Source organism: Euphorbia lathyris, chromosome 8, assembly GCF_963576675.1.
Source record: "Euphorbia lathyris chromosome 8, ddEupLath1.1, whole genome shotgun sequence".
In the NCBI taxonomy this organism is placed as follows: Eukaryota; Viridiplantae; Streptophyta; class Magnoliopsida; order Malpighiales; family Euphorbiaceae; genus Euphorbia; species Euphorbia lathyris.
The window spans coordinates 11923272-11941323 of NC_088917.1; positions in this window are offsets into that span (position 1 = coordinate 11923272).

Sequence of the window (18052 nt, forward strand, 5' to 3'; positions counted from 1 at the left end):
GAGCGGCTGGTAGGTCTGCATATGCCAGATAAAGCTCTGCTCAAAGTTTGAGGCTGAGGAGGAGGAGTTGACCTTGGGAAAGAGGAAGTTAGTCAGGATGTAATGTGCTTGTTTTTTAGGCTGACCCATGCTGGTACTGGAGATTTCACCTTTATGATTTTTGGGTTTACAGAACTCGGCGCTGTACTCAACCCGTTTATAGTCGTTCATGCATCTTAGTTCTGCACCTTCTGCTTTAAGCTTTAGCAGGATAGCAAGGTAAGAGGGGGTGATGGTGATTTCCTTATTCTTAACTTTGGTGACCAAATAGTCATCGTCGTCCTCAATGACTTTTAGGTTCGCGTAGAATTCTTTCACCAGTTGTGGGTAGGTTGTTCCTAGGAGAGAGAAAAGGGTGGTCCACCTATTCTTAGTGATCCAGTCGTAGAAGGGTATTTCTTCCTCGATAAAGCTCCTGGAAAACCATCGAGAATGATAGACATTTAGGGTTTTGATACTGCTAAAGACCTGAAAGAACTTCCTTTCTTTAGGTTGCTTGTTTTTCTTCTTCTTCTTCTTCGAAGGAGTCGTTTGGTCAGTGCGAGGGTTTTCACCGAGGATGCTGACCTCGGGCATAGGTTGGTCACGCTGACCATGGATCTGTTCCTGAGACTCTGAGGAAGTCTCGTTATATTCCTGCTCAGCATGAGAGGGAGGATTAATGTCGGAGTTATTGTCATCGTATTGCTCACCGGAAATGTTCTGGGAATCGTTCGACATGGTGTTCTTGAGGATTTTTTAGAAACTCAGAGGATTTAAGAATTCAGAGAGAGGTTGAGTGCAAAATTTTCAAGCGTAAAGAGGAATTAGTGGGAAGCCGTCCACTATTTATAGCCGGAGCGTGTTGATCTGATAGGTCAGAATGGCGGTTCGATTTTGAATCAATCAACGACATTTAATTTTGACATTAATAACACATTCAGTGCATGGGTTTCTAATCATTACGCTTACGTCATCTAGGTGGCTACATAAATACGCGTGCAGGCATTAATTCTCGCAAGACATTTTACTCAGCATCTAGGGATTTAAACGTTTGAGATTCTGAGTGTGTAGTTTACTGGAGATGGGGTTCATTTCATGTGTAGTAACTCAGCATTTAGTAATCACTCAATATATATATATATATATATAGCAACTCAGCAAATAGTGATTTTTATAGCATTCATATCTACTCAGCATATGACAGTTACTCAACATGTAATAATCACTCGGCATGATATAATCACTCAATATACTCAGAATTTTTATTGAAGAGGATTAGACATACCGATAGCTTCCCTTAGTATGCTGAACTGCTCACGAGCCAATGGCTTTGTGAAGATATCTGTAAGCTGGTCATCTGTTGGAACATATGTCAGCTTGATCTCTTCTTTGAGTACATGATCTCTGATGAAGTGATGCCTTATGCTGACATGCTTCATCCTGCTGTGTTGGATTGGATTCTTTGATAGGTCAATGGAACTTTTGTTGTCGCATTTGACTTCTATTGTCTTCATTTGAACTCTATAATCATCCAGTTGTTGCTTGATCCATAGGACTTGTGCAACACAGCTTCCAGCAGCAATATACTCAGCTTCAGTTGTTGACAGAGCAACTGACGACTGCTTCTTACTGAACCAAGACACTAGACAGCTTCCAAGGAAATGACATTCTCCTGAAGTACTTTTCCACTCAAGCTTGTCTTGTCCATAGTCAGCGTCAGTGTATCCAACGAGTGTGAAATCATTGGTGTTGGGATACCATAAACCTGCATTCACTGAGCTTTGCAAATATCTAAGGATTCTTTTTACAACTATGTAATGAGATTTCTTAGGGTTAGCTTGATATCTTGCGCAGTAACATACTGAGTACTGTATATCTGGCCTACTTGCCGTTAGATAGAGTAGATAGTCTATCATACCTCGATATAATTTGCTGTCTACTGACTTACCTTTTTCATCAGCACAAAGCACAGTGTCAATACCCATTGGGGTAGATATTGGCTTACAATTTTCCATATCAAATTTCTTCAATATCTCCTTAGCGTACTTAGTCTGACTAATGAAGATGCCATTCTTGCCTTGCTTGATTTGAAGTCCAAGGAAGAAGTTGAGTTCTCCCATCATTGACATCTCAAACTCAGTTTGCATCTGTTTGCTAAATTCCTTGCACATAGACTCATTAGTAGCACCAAAAATAATATCATCAACATATATCTGTGCCAACAAGGTATCTTTACCCTTTTTCTTAATGAATAAGGTTGTGTCAGCTTTTCCCCTGACATAGTTCCTAGTCAGCAGAAAACTGGTCAGCCTTTCGTACCAAGCACGTGGTGCTTGCTTCAGGCCGTACAGAGCCTTTTTGAGTTTATAAACATGGTTTGGGAATTTTGGATCCTCAAACCCTAGAGGCTGACTAACATAAACCTCTTCATTTATAACTCTATTAAGAAATGCACTTTTAACATCCATTTGGAACAATTTAAAATTCATAAAGCTAGCATATGCACACAATATTCTTATAGCTTCTAATCTAGCTACGGGTGCAAAGGTCTCACCATAGTCAATACCTTCCTGCCGACTGTAACCTTGAGCTACAAGTCTAGCTTTGTTCCTGACTACGTTTCTTTGTTCATCTAGCTTATTGCGGAATACCCATTTTGTTCCTATGATCTTTTGATTCTTTAGTTTAGGCACTAAATCCCATACTTGATTTCTCTTGAATTGATCGAGCTCTTCTTGCATTGCATTTATCCAGAATTCATCGCTCTCAGCTTCTGAGAAGTTTCTTGGTTCAAGAACTGACACGAAGGCTACATTGATGAGATATCTCCTGAGTTGATTTTTGGTCATCAGGGTGTTCTCAGCGGCATTAAGAATGCTACTTTCAGAGTGTCCTTTTGGAACCTTGATCTCTTTAGGTAGTGTAGTGTCTTCAGAGATAGGTGTTTTAACATTTTCTACAGGATTATATTGGTCAGCAAAGATAATTTCAGGTTCATTCTTACCTTTGGTCAGCCCTTGAGGTAGTGACTCAGTGGTTCTGTTTTGGTCAGCGGAAGCTGAGCATGTGTCATCTTCGGTAGGCTGACTTGTTTTCCCTGCAGGGTCAGTTTCATCGAACTCAACATGTACAGACTCTTCTAAGACCTGAGTTCATTTATTAAACACCCTATATGCTTTGCTGTTTGTTGAGTACCCAAGAAAAATAGCTTCATCAACTTTTGAATCAAACTTAGCAAGGTTGTCTTTAGTATTCAGAATAAAACATTTGCAACCGAAGGCACAAAAATATCCAATATTGGGTTTTCGTCCTTTCCAAAGTTCATAGGGGGTTTTCTTAAGTATAGGTCTGACTAGAGCCCTATTGAGTATATAACAAGCTGTGTTGACAGCTTCACCCCAGAAATACTTTGAAAGTCTATTCTCACTCAGCATTGTCCTAGCTATTTCAACTAAAGTTCTGTTCTTCCTTTCAACTACCCCATTTTGTTGAGGAGTTCTAGGAGCAGAAAAATTATGGTCAATGCCGCTGACTTCACAGAATTCATCAAACTGTTGATTTTTGAATTCTTCGCCAATATCACTTCGGATGTGAGCTAATTTTAGGTCTTTATCATTTTCAAGTTTTCTTACCAGTGTTGAGAACATCTCAAAAGCTTCATCCTTGCTACTCAGCAGGATGATCCAAGTGTACCAAGAAAAGTCATCTACAATGACCAAGGAAAATCTCTTACCACCCAAGCTTAGCGGCTGGACTGGTCCGAAAAGATCCAAGTGTAGTAACTCTAATGGACGCTTGGTTGAGACTACATTTTTACTTTGAAAAGATTTTTTAGTTTGTTTACCTTGCTGACAAGCATTACACAATTGATCCTTCTCAATCCTGAGTTTGGGTAAACCCTCAACTAATTACTTTCTTGCTAATTTGGCAAGGAGGCTCATGCTTACATGACCAAGTCTCCTATGCATAGCCAGGAATTATCTTCCTTTGACACTAAGCATATATTCTTTGAAAACTTCTTTTCTAGGTTTAGCATGAAAACGTTTTCAACACGAGGGGCAGTTAAAATCAACTCATTTATTTTTCCCTCGAGTATCCTACACTCAGTGGCGTCAAATACAACCTTTCTACCGCTGTCACACAGCTGAGCTACGCTCAGTAGGTTATATTTAACGCCCCTGACTAGGGAGACTGACTCAATTGTAGGATTACCACCAACAGTACCTGACCCTACTATCTTACCCTTTTTGTTGTCTCCAAAACTTACATTTCCTCTTCGTTTATGCACAAGTGTGATGAACTGAGTTTCATCACCAGTCATATGCCTTGAGCATGCGCTGTCAATGTACCATAGCTTTGACTTCTCAGCACACCTCAGGCTCACCTGCAATTGAACTAGTTATCTTTAGGTACCCAATTCTTTTTGGGCCCTCGTTTGTTAGAGTCAACAGGTGATGCATCATATTTAATTTTTTGATGGCATACATTTATAGTGTGGCCATCTTTTCCATAAAAGTCACAATAGACTACCCTTTGGGGGTATTTCCATTTTTGGTCAGCACGATGGTGCTGAGCATACCAACACACTTTTATAGTGTGTCCTCTCTTTCCACAACAGTCACACTGACTGTTGGGCTGAGTGTACCATTTTTACTGACTAGTACCCGAATACTCAGTCTTTGAATAGAACCTTTTCTTAGCCGATGAACTCAGCTGGTTCTGTATGGATGTGATGTCCTTTCTCAGCTTCTTAGAGTCTGATTGGACTTCAGAGACAAACCCATGCATGATTTTCAAGTTTTCATCTTGCCTGGTATTGTCCTGAGAAGATGTCGGAGGTCACTGAGTTTGACCTCTTCAATCTCATCACACCGCCTGCTGAGTGCTCGTATTTTCTTGTTACACTTTTTGATCAGTGTATAGAGATCACTCAGGGCATTAATCATTTCATTTCTGAGGAAGGGTAGAGACATTACCTCAGTTGTATATTCCTCATGTTCAGATCCATCAGAGAGGTCAGCTTGCTCAGAGAGACATTGGTCAGCAGATTCGTCAGCCATGAAACAGATATTTGCTGACTCGATGGCATCAGCTTCTGACGAGGTTGACTCATCACTATCACTCCATGTGGTCACCATTGCCTTTCTGCTTCCCTTCTTGTCTTTCTTTAAGGTAGGTGTTAGACGAGGTGCCGCGGCCTAATCTCCTGGGCGGACCGGGGGGTGGACAACCTCATGGCGACATAAGCGGTGATTGGCGCCGAAAGCAACCAATCGCGGAATCAAGCTGCTCGGCAGGACCGGAGCTCGGAGATATGGAAGAGTCGCCACCCACGAATGGGAAAATGAACACCGATCCCTTGCGGGAGACCGGTGTGGGTTCGGGAAACTTAGGTACGAGCCAAGAAGGCTAGCTCCTTTCCGGAGAAAGGCTACTAGGCACCCCGACATCGCCCGGTTATGAACCACCGGCCTCCTACTCAGCATGTTAGGCGATAACGGACTAATCGTATACTTCTTTAAGTTTAAAATTCATTTGAAACCCTTTTCTTTCTCTTTTTGAAAACCATTTTGAGCATATGATATTGAAAAGCCACATCAGTAAAGAATCACCCATTTATGTTTATACATACACAGAGAGGGGGGGAAAAAGAAGTGATTTATTTACAACCGTATTTAAATGTTATGTTGTGTGTCTATTCTACATTAACTTATTTCCCCAAAACGATGTTTATTACATGGTTCGCACCTTAATCGCCGTTGGAACGATTTAGGTGCGTTTTAAAACCCCGTTTGATGAAGCTTACCCGAATCGCCGTTGGAACGACTCGAGTAATTGAAAACGTTAAAGTAAAAGCCTTTTAATAAGAAAACGTGGTTAAACATACAAGTCAATTTTATTTTGTACAAATTCATTAAGAAAGCGATTCAAAATCTCCATTATTAACAAAGAAAACGATTTTGATTACAATGTTCGCTTAATCCGTCGTTGGAACGGACTAAGGTTTTAAAACGTGGTGTTTTGAAGACGATTTAAAATATCAACCAAAATGACTCTATTTATCTACATTAGAGATCTAAGAAAGCTCATTAGCTTAAATAATTTAATTGAAAACTCTCTTTTTGTGACTTATTTTCCCCACTTATTTAATGGACTCTCTAACTATTATAATTACATCAATAAACACATTTAGGCCCAAAAATTAATTTTTCCAAGTGAAGCCCATTTGAAACATGGACTTATAAATGACCAAAAGAAATAAAGAAAATAATATAGATATATATTTACACATTTTAGCCCAAAAGACATAAAATAAGAGTAAAAGAAAATATACTATCTAATACATGTATAAGAAAGAATAATGAAAATAATATATTTATACTTTAAACATAAGAAAATAGTGAATGAAATTCATAAATAAGAAAATAGCATTTATCACTCAAAATAATTTTATTTAACAATAATTAAGATAACCCAAATATACCCCAAAACTATATATATACATAACTAATATAATCCTAATGTCAAAAAGACTATATGTTCATCCCCCAATATCTACTAATTATCTCCCAAAATGCCCAAGTAAATAACATTTAAAATAGAATTTAATGTAATTTAAATGAATAATAATAAAAAAGAAAGTAATATGTACATATATAAAAAATTAGAATAAAAATGGAATACCAATCTCCTAAAATAATTATATATGTTAAAGTTTTAAAATAATTTGAAAAGAATATATTACATAATTATATATATATATATATATATATACTAAGGATTAAAAGTCTAAAAGTTAAGAAAAAGGGACCGAAATGACATTTTTTACATTTTGGCAGATTTACCGACGGAAAATCCGTCGGTAAACAGCCTTTAGTGACAGAATTGGCAAATTACAGCAGCACTCCAACATTTTCCAGATTTGTTCAAAAGCATTAAATTAAATCTAATTCAATCGTTTTGGACTTCCGAACTACCAAAGATGGATCATAGTCGAAAACGGAAGTTCCTAAAACGATGTTTTTATTTTAAAACGTTATTTGGAAACCTCTTTTGAATCAAAAACTTATAATTACAACATTTTCGATACCCGAACTACCTTTTTATCGGATCACGGTTCATATTGGGATATCCAAAACGAGGTTTTTATTTTAAAACAAAACCGAATTTTATTTAACACGAAGCGAAAATTAAATAAATACGCTAACTAAATAAAACGTGACAAAATAAATAAATGACTAAAGGAATAAAAACTATAGCATAAAAAAAATAAATAGAAGGAGAGAAATAAATAAAATAAAGAGTCTAGTCCTCGGATAATACCTTTGATTCGGTATCTGACAGTCGAAGCCGATTGATTCCACGAACCGCGAGCTCCCGATTTTAATAAAAATTTAGTAAAAATTGAACTTAGGAAATTCGGAATTTTTGAGAAAAAAAATATTTTTCTCAAAAAAATCCACTCTCTCTCTCTCTAAAAATGTTTAGAGTGAGAAAGTTTTTCCTCTCTAAAAAGGGCCCCCCGTTTACCTTGGGATCCGTGCCCTTATATAGGGAAACGGATCCCGGAACAATGGGCGACGCCCAAAAAAATTTGGGCGTCGCCCATTGTGGTTGGGCGGCCGCCCAACAATGTTGGGCGATCGCCCAACGGCGTTGGGCGAGCGCCCAACGCGAGGTTGGGCGCCCGCGCCCAATCCTCGTCGGGCGTCCGCCCGACGCGTTGGGCGTTCGCCCGACGTGGTTGGGTGCCCGCCCGGCGACCCTCGGGGCGTGCCCCGCGCCGTCGGACACGTGCACTCCATGACCGCCGAGCGCGCGTTCCGCGCAGCCAGACGCTCGCACGTCGCGGCCGCCGAACGCGCGCCTCACGCTGCCAGGCACGTGCGCTCAACAGCCCACGAGGGCGCGCACCGCCAGCGGTCCCAGGCATTGCTCGGACGTCGAGAGCGTGCCACTCGCGGTGCGTCCGACGGACGCCACGCGCACGTCTCGAGCCATCAAGCGGGCGTTCGACCATCGTCGTCCGCGTGCGGGATGCCGTTGCGTGCCCGCGCCGTGCCGTGAATTTTCCTCCGCTTATTATTCTTTATATATTTTTCAAAACTTCCGGAATCAATCGCTTCGACCGTCTTGTTTTCAGGTTTTCGTCACAGGTCCTCCGACTCGGTGTCTACAGTTGCCCCTAATTTTCTATTTTGACAGTGATGTGTGTGTTTCGAAAACGTTTTTTGCTAACGTACACATGCAATGTAAAACATATAAAAGTAAAAGACACGTAACGAGTAGGAGGGAACATACCTGACCTTTGCGCTGCACGCTCCGGCGTTGTTCTCTGACCTTTTCAGACTCTGCTTCGGGCTGCACCCTAATTCACGACTGCGGGGATAATGGCTAAACAGCTACCCTATTTCAAGATTGCGGGGATAATGGCTAAATAGCTACCCTATTTGTGACTGCGGGGATAATGGCTAAACAGCTACCCTATTTCAAGATTGCGGGGATAATGGCTAAACAGCTACCCTATTTCAAGATTGCGGGGATAATGGCTAAACAGCTACCCCATTTCAAGATTGCGGGGATAATGGCTAAACAGCTACCCTATTTCAAGATTGCGGGGATAATGGCTAAACAGCTACCCTATTTCAAGATTGCGGGGATAATGGCTAAACAGCTACCCCATTTCAAGATTACGGGGATAATGGCTAAATAGCTACCCTAGTTTGTGATTGCGGGGATAATGGCTAAATAGCTACCCTGATTTTACGATTGCGGGGATAATGGCTAAATAGCTACCCTGTTTTACGACTGCGGGGATAATGGCTAAATAGCTACCCTAGTTTGTGATTATGAGTCAGATGGCTCAAAAGCAACTCCGATCTGCGACCGTGAGTCAGATGGCTCAAAAGCAACTCCGATCTACGACCATGAGTCAAATGGCTCAAAAGCAACTCCGGTCTTCGGCCGCGAGTCAGATGGCTCAAAAGCAACTCCGATCTACGACCGTGAGGCAAATGGCTCAAAAGCAACTCCGGTCTGCGACCGTGAGTCAGATGGCTCGAAAGCAACTCCGGTCTACGACCGTGAGTCAGATGGCTCAAAAGCAACCCTGGTCCACGACCGCGGGTAAAATGGCTCAAAAGCAACCCTGGTCTCTAAATCGACCGCAGGCATAATGGCTCAATAGCAACTCCGGTCTGCGACCGTGAGTCAGATGGCTCAAAAGCAACTCCGGTCTGCGACCGTGAGTCAAATGGCTCAAAAGCAACTCCGGTCTGCGACCGTGAGTCCGATGGCTCAAAAGCAACTCCGGTCTGAGACCGTGAGTCAGATGGCTCAAAAGCAACCCTGGTCCACGACCGCGGGTAAAATGGCTCAAAAGCAACCCTGGTCTCTAAATCGACCGCATGCGTAATGGCTCAATAGCAACTCCGGTCTGAGACCGTGAGTCAGATGGCTCAAAAGCAACTTCGGTCTGCGACCGTGAGTCAGATGGCTCAAAAGCAACTCCGGTCTGCGACCGCGAGTCAGATGGCTCAAAAGCAACTCCGGTCTACGACCGTGAGTCAGATGGCTCAAAAGCAACTCCGGTCTGCGACCGCGAGTCAGATGGCTCAAAAGCAACTCCGATCTGCGACCGTGAGTCAAATGGCTCAAAAGCAACCCTGGTCTCTAAATCGACCGCAGGCAAAATGGCTCAAAAGCAACCCTGGTCTCTAAATCGACCGCAGGCAAAATGGCTCAATAGCAACCCTGGTCTCTAAATCGACCGCAGGTAAAATGGCTCAATAGCAACCCTGGTCTCTAAATCGACCGCAAGGTAAAATAGCTCTTTCTAGCGACCCTAGTCTCTAAATCGACCGCAGGCGTGTAGTGATGCATATAGATGGGTGAATGTAGCCTAGTCTATGGATGCATGTAAACGCCTATGTGTGTGTGTGCAGGTGACTGTGCGTGTGTTTGAATGTGCATAAGTGTGGCTTATGTGTTTTGCTTTATGCGGATGTATGGACATGTGTGCATGCAAACTATGTACATGTGGATGAAATGCTCGGATGGATTCCCTTTTCATAGGCTTGGAGGATTTTCGTAGCTTCAGATTGAGAAATGATGGTTCGGGCCGTCCCCAAGGAGTGCGAGGATGAGGGCGAGGTTAAGTTTGAAACCAAGGGTTGTAAGGATGAGGATTTGGTCTTGATGAGCTCGTGTCAAAGGGGCTCTCGCTTTTAACCAGAGTTTGACGTATTCATTTTCTCCCTAATTTTTGCCTGAGCTGCCCTTTTCGGGTTTTCAACTCAACGGGATCTCTCCGATATTCTCTATCTCTCCTTTTGCATGAACTGCCCCTAGGGGTTTTCAATTCATCTTTTCTATATCTCACTGATTTTCTCTATCTCTCCTTTTGCTTGGATCGCCTCTTTTGAGGTTTTCAATCCAACTTTTTTGTTCAATTTTTCTTCTCTTTTTCTTTCTTTCTTGATTGTGAATGATACCGGATAGCACAGGGGGCTTATATCCACGGGCCATTTCTATGCTAATCATTTGACGATGAGTTCATGCTCGATGCCTTCGTTAATGGAGAAGCTTCCGAAGTGAGATGGACATTGATCTGATTGTAGGGCCGTGCCCCCGATTAAAGTTACCGTCTTGGCGTAGGTTAGAAGTTGATGCTAGCGTATGCCCCTGCCAACTCGAGGTGAGATTTCATGTGCGCCAAACTAGGGATATTGCCGTTGGGAGTAGCTATGGAGGAGAGATGCTTCGGTCGAAGTTTGACCCTTGAGAGGACCACATAAGAGCAGAGGAACCAGGCTTCATGGAGCATGAGAGAGAGGAATAGTCTTTTTTTTTTTAGTTTTTCTTTTTTATAGATTTTGGATTGGTTTATGGGTGTTGGGGTGATTTCAGTTGAGATGGGGTGTCTATTGATACGGGTGTTTTCATTACAAATGCAACCGTCTAGCTTAAATAAAGCACCTGGCAAAGATACATTGAATTGTTTACTGCTCAGTTTATTAACCACTGTCACCAAAGCATGCCCTTTCGGGTTTTCACACTTCAGTTATTTTAACTCTCTCCTTTTACCCCGGAATTTTCAAATAAGCGCCCCGTGGGGTTTTCACTTATTGGGGTGTCCCTTATTGTTGCATAGGCCGTCCTTTGCGGATTTTCAACCTATCGGGATTTTCTTTCTTTCTTTTTTTTTTTTATTTTCATGAGAAGGATTCCTCGGTTCCCTCGAGATTGATTAAAGTTCTGAACTTTGTTGCCGCCTTCGGCTTTCCTTGACTACGCATTTGATCTTTCTTCGTTACAGTGAGCTTTTCTCGTACATTTGATTACACATTTGTTGGACAATGTCAACCGCTCTTGCCACCTTGACGCCTCTTGGCCGATCACGTCAGCTTTTGATTTATTTTCTTTTACTTCCGATTGACTTGACTTTGCCCCAGGGCCCTTTTAGCATCATTTTTTTTTTCTTTTTTCTTCTTCCTTTGTTTAACTTTGAGTCATCATAAGTCTAACCCTTTCGTTGATCCTGGAACAAAATACTTTATCGCTGATAGGTTAGTTGCCCCCGCCTCGTTCTAAATGGCGCACTCCTGTACTTGTGTCCCCCTTTGGGGGGAGAAATCTTTGTCGGTGCCTCAGGGTAAGTATGGCTCTGAGGGCTTGTTGCTTGCTCCATATTTTCTTTTCTTTTTCTCTCTTTTGGACTTTGTTGATTGTCGCTCAATCTTCTTTTTGGCAAAAGCCGGTGAGAACCCTTCGTTTGATGGGTCTACGCCCGACTTATCATCGTAGAGTCAGGGAATCGCTTCTCATGACTTATTTTGTTTTTTTTTTTTTGTTTTTTTTTTGTTTTTTTTATTTTACCCTCTTAATTTTCTCTCTTCAGTGGTTAAGTATTGAGCAATAAGTATATTCTAGATCTTACGTCCGTGCCATGATAGAAGCGGGAATATCTCAATTGAGTAGATGTCAAATGTAAGTACGTATGTTTAGGATAAATTTGCGGAAACGAAATTTCATTGAATTCAAAAGGAGGTTAATAACATCTTGTGGAATAGAAGATAAAATAAAAGACAAGGATAAAGACTACAAGTGCAATCCTCTCTCTCATACTACTTCAGGAAGCTTCAAGTTCTCCTGCTTCATAAGTGTCCTCAATCTAGAGAACCTCTTCTTTCGTTTATCCTGATCCGTGGTAGACCTCACCGTTCAAGGAACAAGTCGAAGACTTCATCCGCTGAGAAGGATCTGGGTCACTTATCTTCCCAGCTTCGATGAGATCTTGGATTTCATGCTTCAACTTCATGCAAGTGCTTGTTTCGTGACCATATTTCTGGTGGAAGTGGCAGTAGCCCCTGCGTTTGACTAATTCAGTGGTTGGACCTCCCGTGGCTGGTAGGGGATGAAGTATATTATGCATTTGTAGGCCCTCCAATACTTCTAATAAGGGTTGAGTGAAAGTGGAGAATTCCCTTCCCTCCTTTCTATACTGAGTGGGCGACGGAGGGCGAACAACCTTGGTAATCTCATGTCCCCGATGGCGTGGATCTGGTTGTGTTCGTGAAATATGGTGTGAGACTACCCTTGGTGGAGTGAATATTTGTGGATTAACTTGTGACGCAAGCTGGAACATAGGTTTCTCCATAGCAGCTTTCGGGATCTCCGCAACCAGTGACTCGCTCAGGACCTCCCTGACCAACCTTTTCAGCTCTATCTTAAATTCATCTGAAGCAAGGATATCGGGAAGAACTCGCTCGATTTCTGCTCTGAGATCGAAATCTCCTATCGTCTCTTGGGAATTTTCAACCCCCTCATGCTTAGTATTCTCCGGATCATTAAGAGCACGTTTGAACTCATCAGAAAAGATGTATTTGGCTAAAGCCCCTTGCACACGGCTCTCAAGATTGTGGTTTGAATTGCTGGACTGGGCCATGAGTTGGGTTTCTAACAAGGAAAGAGAAAGGATCGGTGAGTGGAGCTTTTTAGGCATTATGAATTTTGATGATGCACGTGCGATGCGAATGCTAAAGCTATCTACGTGTGCCTCCTATAGATAGATGTATGATTTATGCATGATTCGTGGTCTGCGCTTTATTTCTTACAACATAAACACGATTTGACTGGAGCTAAACCCCTTCTTCTTTTTCTTTTCTTTTCTTTTTTTTTTTTTTTTTTTTTACCAGAGCCGTCGGCAGTACTTTGGTCGTTTGTGCTAACTTACCTGTTTGGAAGTGCCGATGCCTAAAACCATTTCAACTGTTATACACACATTAGTACGAACCCTACAAGTTCACCTTGCAATGCTTTACAAGATGTACAATGTTGAATGACGCTTGACACGACTGACACTTGTGAGATTGAGACGACCCTCATGATGAGTAAAGTTCCCTAGGACGCTAGGTATTGGAGGGGTAGCGACATGAGTGGTGGGAATGACATACATGGTACATTGATACGACTCACGATCTAAAAAGAACAACCTAAGTGACCATGCATGAGGTGTATGTGAGGGATTGCCATCCTTGGTGGCAATGACGTACTTCGAAGATAGGCGGTGTTACACGGACTGATGTGACGCTCATGGTATGTCCGAGACTCAAACAGACCGTGATGGAGGCATGCGGGGCATTTGTCCATAGTTTACTTGGTATCGATACTGATAACAGGGAACCGTCTTTCTGGGAAACACAAGTTTCCTGAAACAGACCGACGTAGAGGGCGTGTCCTAAACTAGAAGCAAGCGGGATGAGACCACCGCATATGGGGTGTGGGTCAAGGGTTAGTTTAAACCCAAGACACGAATACGTAGGTGTGCCAACGGAACCTTGGCGTGTTATGCAGAAAGTGGTGATGCACGAGACATGCCCTAAATAGGTTAAGGCATAGGGGAGGCTCGAGTGACATACGTGATGTGCGCCGATTGTCAGCTTCTCCTGGAAAGCAACTATTACGATGATGGGTATCACTTGATGGGACAATGAACACGGAATACCTGATACTCGAGGTCCGAATAGGATGCATATGTCAACATCGAGGCATGTGCCAATTATTAATTCCTACTCGACTCACTAGTGCTTGGGCAGAGTGGTTCGAAACGTGGTGCATTTAGGAAATGCGGTGACGTACGTTGTATGCCTTAGAGGTAGCCAAACGGTCGGATGGGAGTCTCACTTAATGTGCCCCCACGATTGACTTATACGCAACTGACGAACGATGTGATGGCTTGATTTTGGGATTTCGACCATCGTGGGGGAAATCCAACATGCTAGGTACGAGACACGAATAGGGTACGCATACGACACACGTATTATCTGACCAACTCTGGGTATAGATGAAGCACAGAGATGACTCGAGGGGTACCTTCTAACAACATTGGAAGTGTCAGCTACACACGATACCGACACGCATGGTGCAATCTAAGGATTAACTTAAGCTAGAGACCCCAAATACCTCGATGAATTTGCGGCCATCGGTGCGTCTGGTAGAATGAGAAGTGTCCTAATTCGATCGAGGTATCAACGAGACGGAAACGACGACTTACCCGGTACGTGTCGAAGGTCAATTTGTTTCATAGCGCAAACCTGATGATGACATGTTTTATGAGAATCCCTAAAGATCTTATGTGGATATTTACGACGTATAGGGTTCATCACCGATATTGGAGATGACGAGGACCTATTACTATGAACAACTCGAGGAGCAACGGGGACGCACACCAAGACCTTCAAGGTAAGTGCCAAATGTTGGATTTAGCCGCGGTATGAACAACTCGATACTACTGATACGAGCGAGACCCAAATAGCGACACATAGGGCATATGTCTCAGACTCGTAAATAAGGCAATTCAGAGTTTGGGGCGCATAGACAATAATACCAAGGGCATAAGGGGAGCGTGTCGAGGATTTGACAACATAAACCAACCGCTGTTTGAGGCGTACTCAAGATATGAGTGACAATTTACAGGGCGTACGTCAAGAGTTTGATAGGAACCTCACGACATGAACGACTCAGTGTGTCGAGGTATGAGCGGGATGCTCGAGACGGCCCCATAGGGTACGTGCCTAAGGGTGTGACTTGGACTCGATGACATGAATCACTCTATATGACAGGTATGGGCCAAAAGTCCAACTTGAACTTGTCGATACAAATGACTCGACGTTGGGGGTGTAAGAAAGATGCACGTGATGACATATATGAACTTGCCCCAGATTCGACTGGAACTCAATGTCATGAGTGACTCGATATTTGTCATGCGAATAGGACGTACCGAACCGCGTATGTGGGTGTGTGCCACAAGCTTAACCCTGACTGGATGGTATAAACGACTCAGTCTTTGATATGTGAGTAAGGTGCGAGGGATGACATACGGAACACGTGTCAAAGGTCGGTCCAGAATTGGATAGCCTAATGACATATTCGTGGGCTACAAATATTGTCAATGACAAAGCGACATGTGGGGCACATTTTGACAAGGCCCAATGTATGACTAAGGCACAAGCGGTGACATACGGGATATGCACCGAAAGCTGATACACGTGGCATGTCTTAGCGTGGGATATGCACCTAAGGTTTCGATCTTACAACCACGTAACTTTGGAGTATAGGTGCACGGCGCGCCGACACACGTGGCATGTCTTAGCGTGCGAAGGTCATGATGGCAACCTACGAGGTGAGGGGCATGGATAATACCACAACGTAATTTGGAATCACCTAGGCATGGTGTATAGCGTGGCGACATCCGTGGGTATGTCTTGAGATACGAAAAGGAGGTGACGACGACCCGTGAGATTATGGTTCTATTTGAGATCAAGGTACCAGTCATAATCTTGAGATGTGTTGGCTAAGGCGTAGCGACATACATGGTATGTCTTGAGGCGTAAGTAGGACGTGTGTGAGACATGTGATGAATGGTTAATTCGAGTCTCGAGGGAACCGACGTCGTGATAATTTTTTTCTTTTTTTTTTTTGAACAACCGATATGTTGTCGGTGACATGGCGACACACCTAGTACGTCTTGAGTTGACCGTGCAGACAGTGTACGGGACTTGCCCCAAGATGCGAATGTCAGGATAAGCGGGGTATGACCACCAAACAAGCCTAACCACGATAGAGGGATACAGGATACATTACGACATATGGGATATGTCTTCGGATGATGTAAACACCACGGTGAAGGCGCATGTGACATGTCACGATGCACCAGGTACACTCTCTAATGGTATGAACAGGATGATAAAGACATGTGCGGTGTATCCCCCACAAAGTATAACATGGCGAAGACGTAGGGAATACCTAAAGGTCTAAAGGTGCTCCTCCGGACTAATATATGAGACACATCATAACATGCGGGGTATGTGTTCTGTTACACGGGATATGGCTCTGGACTAGTGTATCTGATATGGAAGCTGCATATGCGACCTATCGTGATGTACGACCTTGACAATACCCAAACGTACATGATGCACAGTTGTGCATCAAGCACACGTCTTGATTGGTCTATAGCTGACATGATGGAGACGCATGGGACCTTTCACGATATGGAAGATGGGACGAGGTAAGGACGTATGGGATATGTCACGGCCCAAATGGTATGCCTTTCATCTAACGTACATAGCATGGTGAACAAGCACCTGACATGCCCTGACATATGGGGCATGCAACTCATGCCCCTCGCTTGGTACAAGGAATGAGGTGAAGATGTACAAGATGCGTTATGACACATATAGTACACCTTCTGACCGGTGTGTAATGACATGGTAGAGACACAAGGAATGGGTCATAATATACGAGGCACAACACGGAAAAGACATATGGGATATGTCACGACATAACTGGTACGCCTCTTGATCGGTGTCTGAATGATTAATGGAAGATGCATGGGGTGCGTTATGTCTCATGGAGTATGACAAAGTAAAGATGCAAGGAATACATCATCCCATGACAGGTGGGACTCACGACGGGTGGACACGTGATGATATGACGCAGCAAGGATATAGGGGATACGTCACGAGAGAACAGTACGCCTCTTGACAGGGTAAGGACATATTGGAGGTGCCGTGACATACGGGGTATGCCAAAACAAAAGCGTATGGGACATGCCATGACATAAGGGTTGTACCTTCCGACTAGTGCCTACGACACTGAAGAAACATACGAGGTACGCTACCATGCATAAGGTATGCTAAGGCAAAGACGCATAGGATACGTCACGACATAATGGACATGCCTCCTAGCTAGCATACAAACGACACGGTGAAGACGCGCGAGACGTGCCAAGGACGCATAGGATGCGTCCCAACACATAGGTATGACAAGGCAAAGACGTATGGGATACGTCACGACATAACTAGTATGCCTCCTGAATGACACACGACGCTGGGGTCGACTCTTTCTCACTTTCCTAATAAACACGTCCTAAATCTATGAAACCTAGAATGGCTGCACGCAATACGGTTAGCATGCAATGCTCTATATGGTATGATTGCAATGATTCGTTAAGCAGAGAACACATTATAACTTAAATCTGACTCGACTGATGTACAACAAGACATAAATCTATACAAACAAACTAGTTAGCGAAAATCGTACATAATGCGTAAGTAGATCGCAATAAGAGAAAGAAAACGTTAGATAACAATCACATTCATCACATCATCTCTCTTCCATCCTTATTCCTCCACACACTCGTTGGTCCAAGTCTCTTTCCTAGGATTTTGGTATGGGCTCACATCGTGGTCCAGGGGACGCGTGATGCCGTCGATTATTGCAGAAAAGTAAATCATCCATCAGACAATACAGTTCGTTTTGACGTATCCACGTTTAGTGACTAAGAAATCGACCAATTTGGATTGTTCTTTCAGAATAACTCGTCTTTTGTCCTTTTGTGAGACGCATTAATTCGGGTTTTGACTCCCTTTGAGCGCATCTCAGTTTTTAGACACGGTTCGAGTTACTCTTCTAGTTCAATCGTTCGTTATTGTCAATGACTCGTTCCCTTTTATTTGCGTGGGTTCATGTC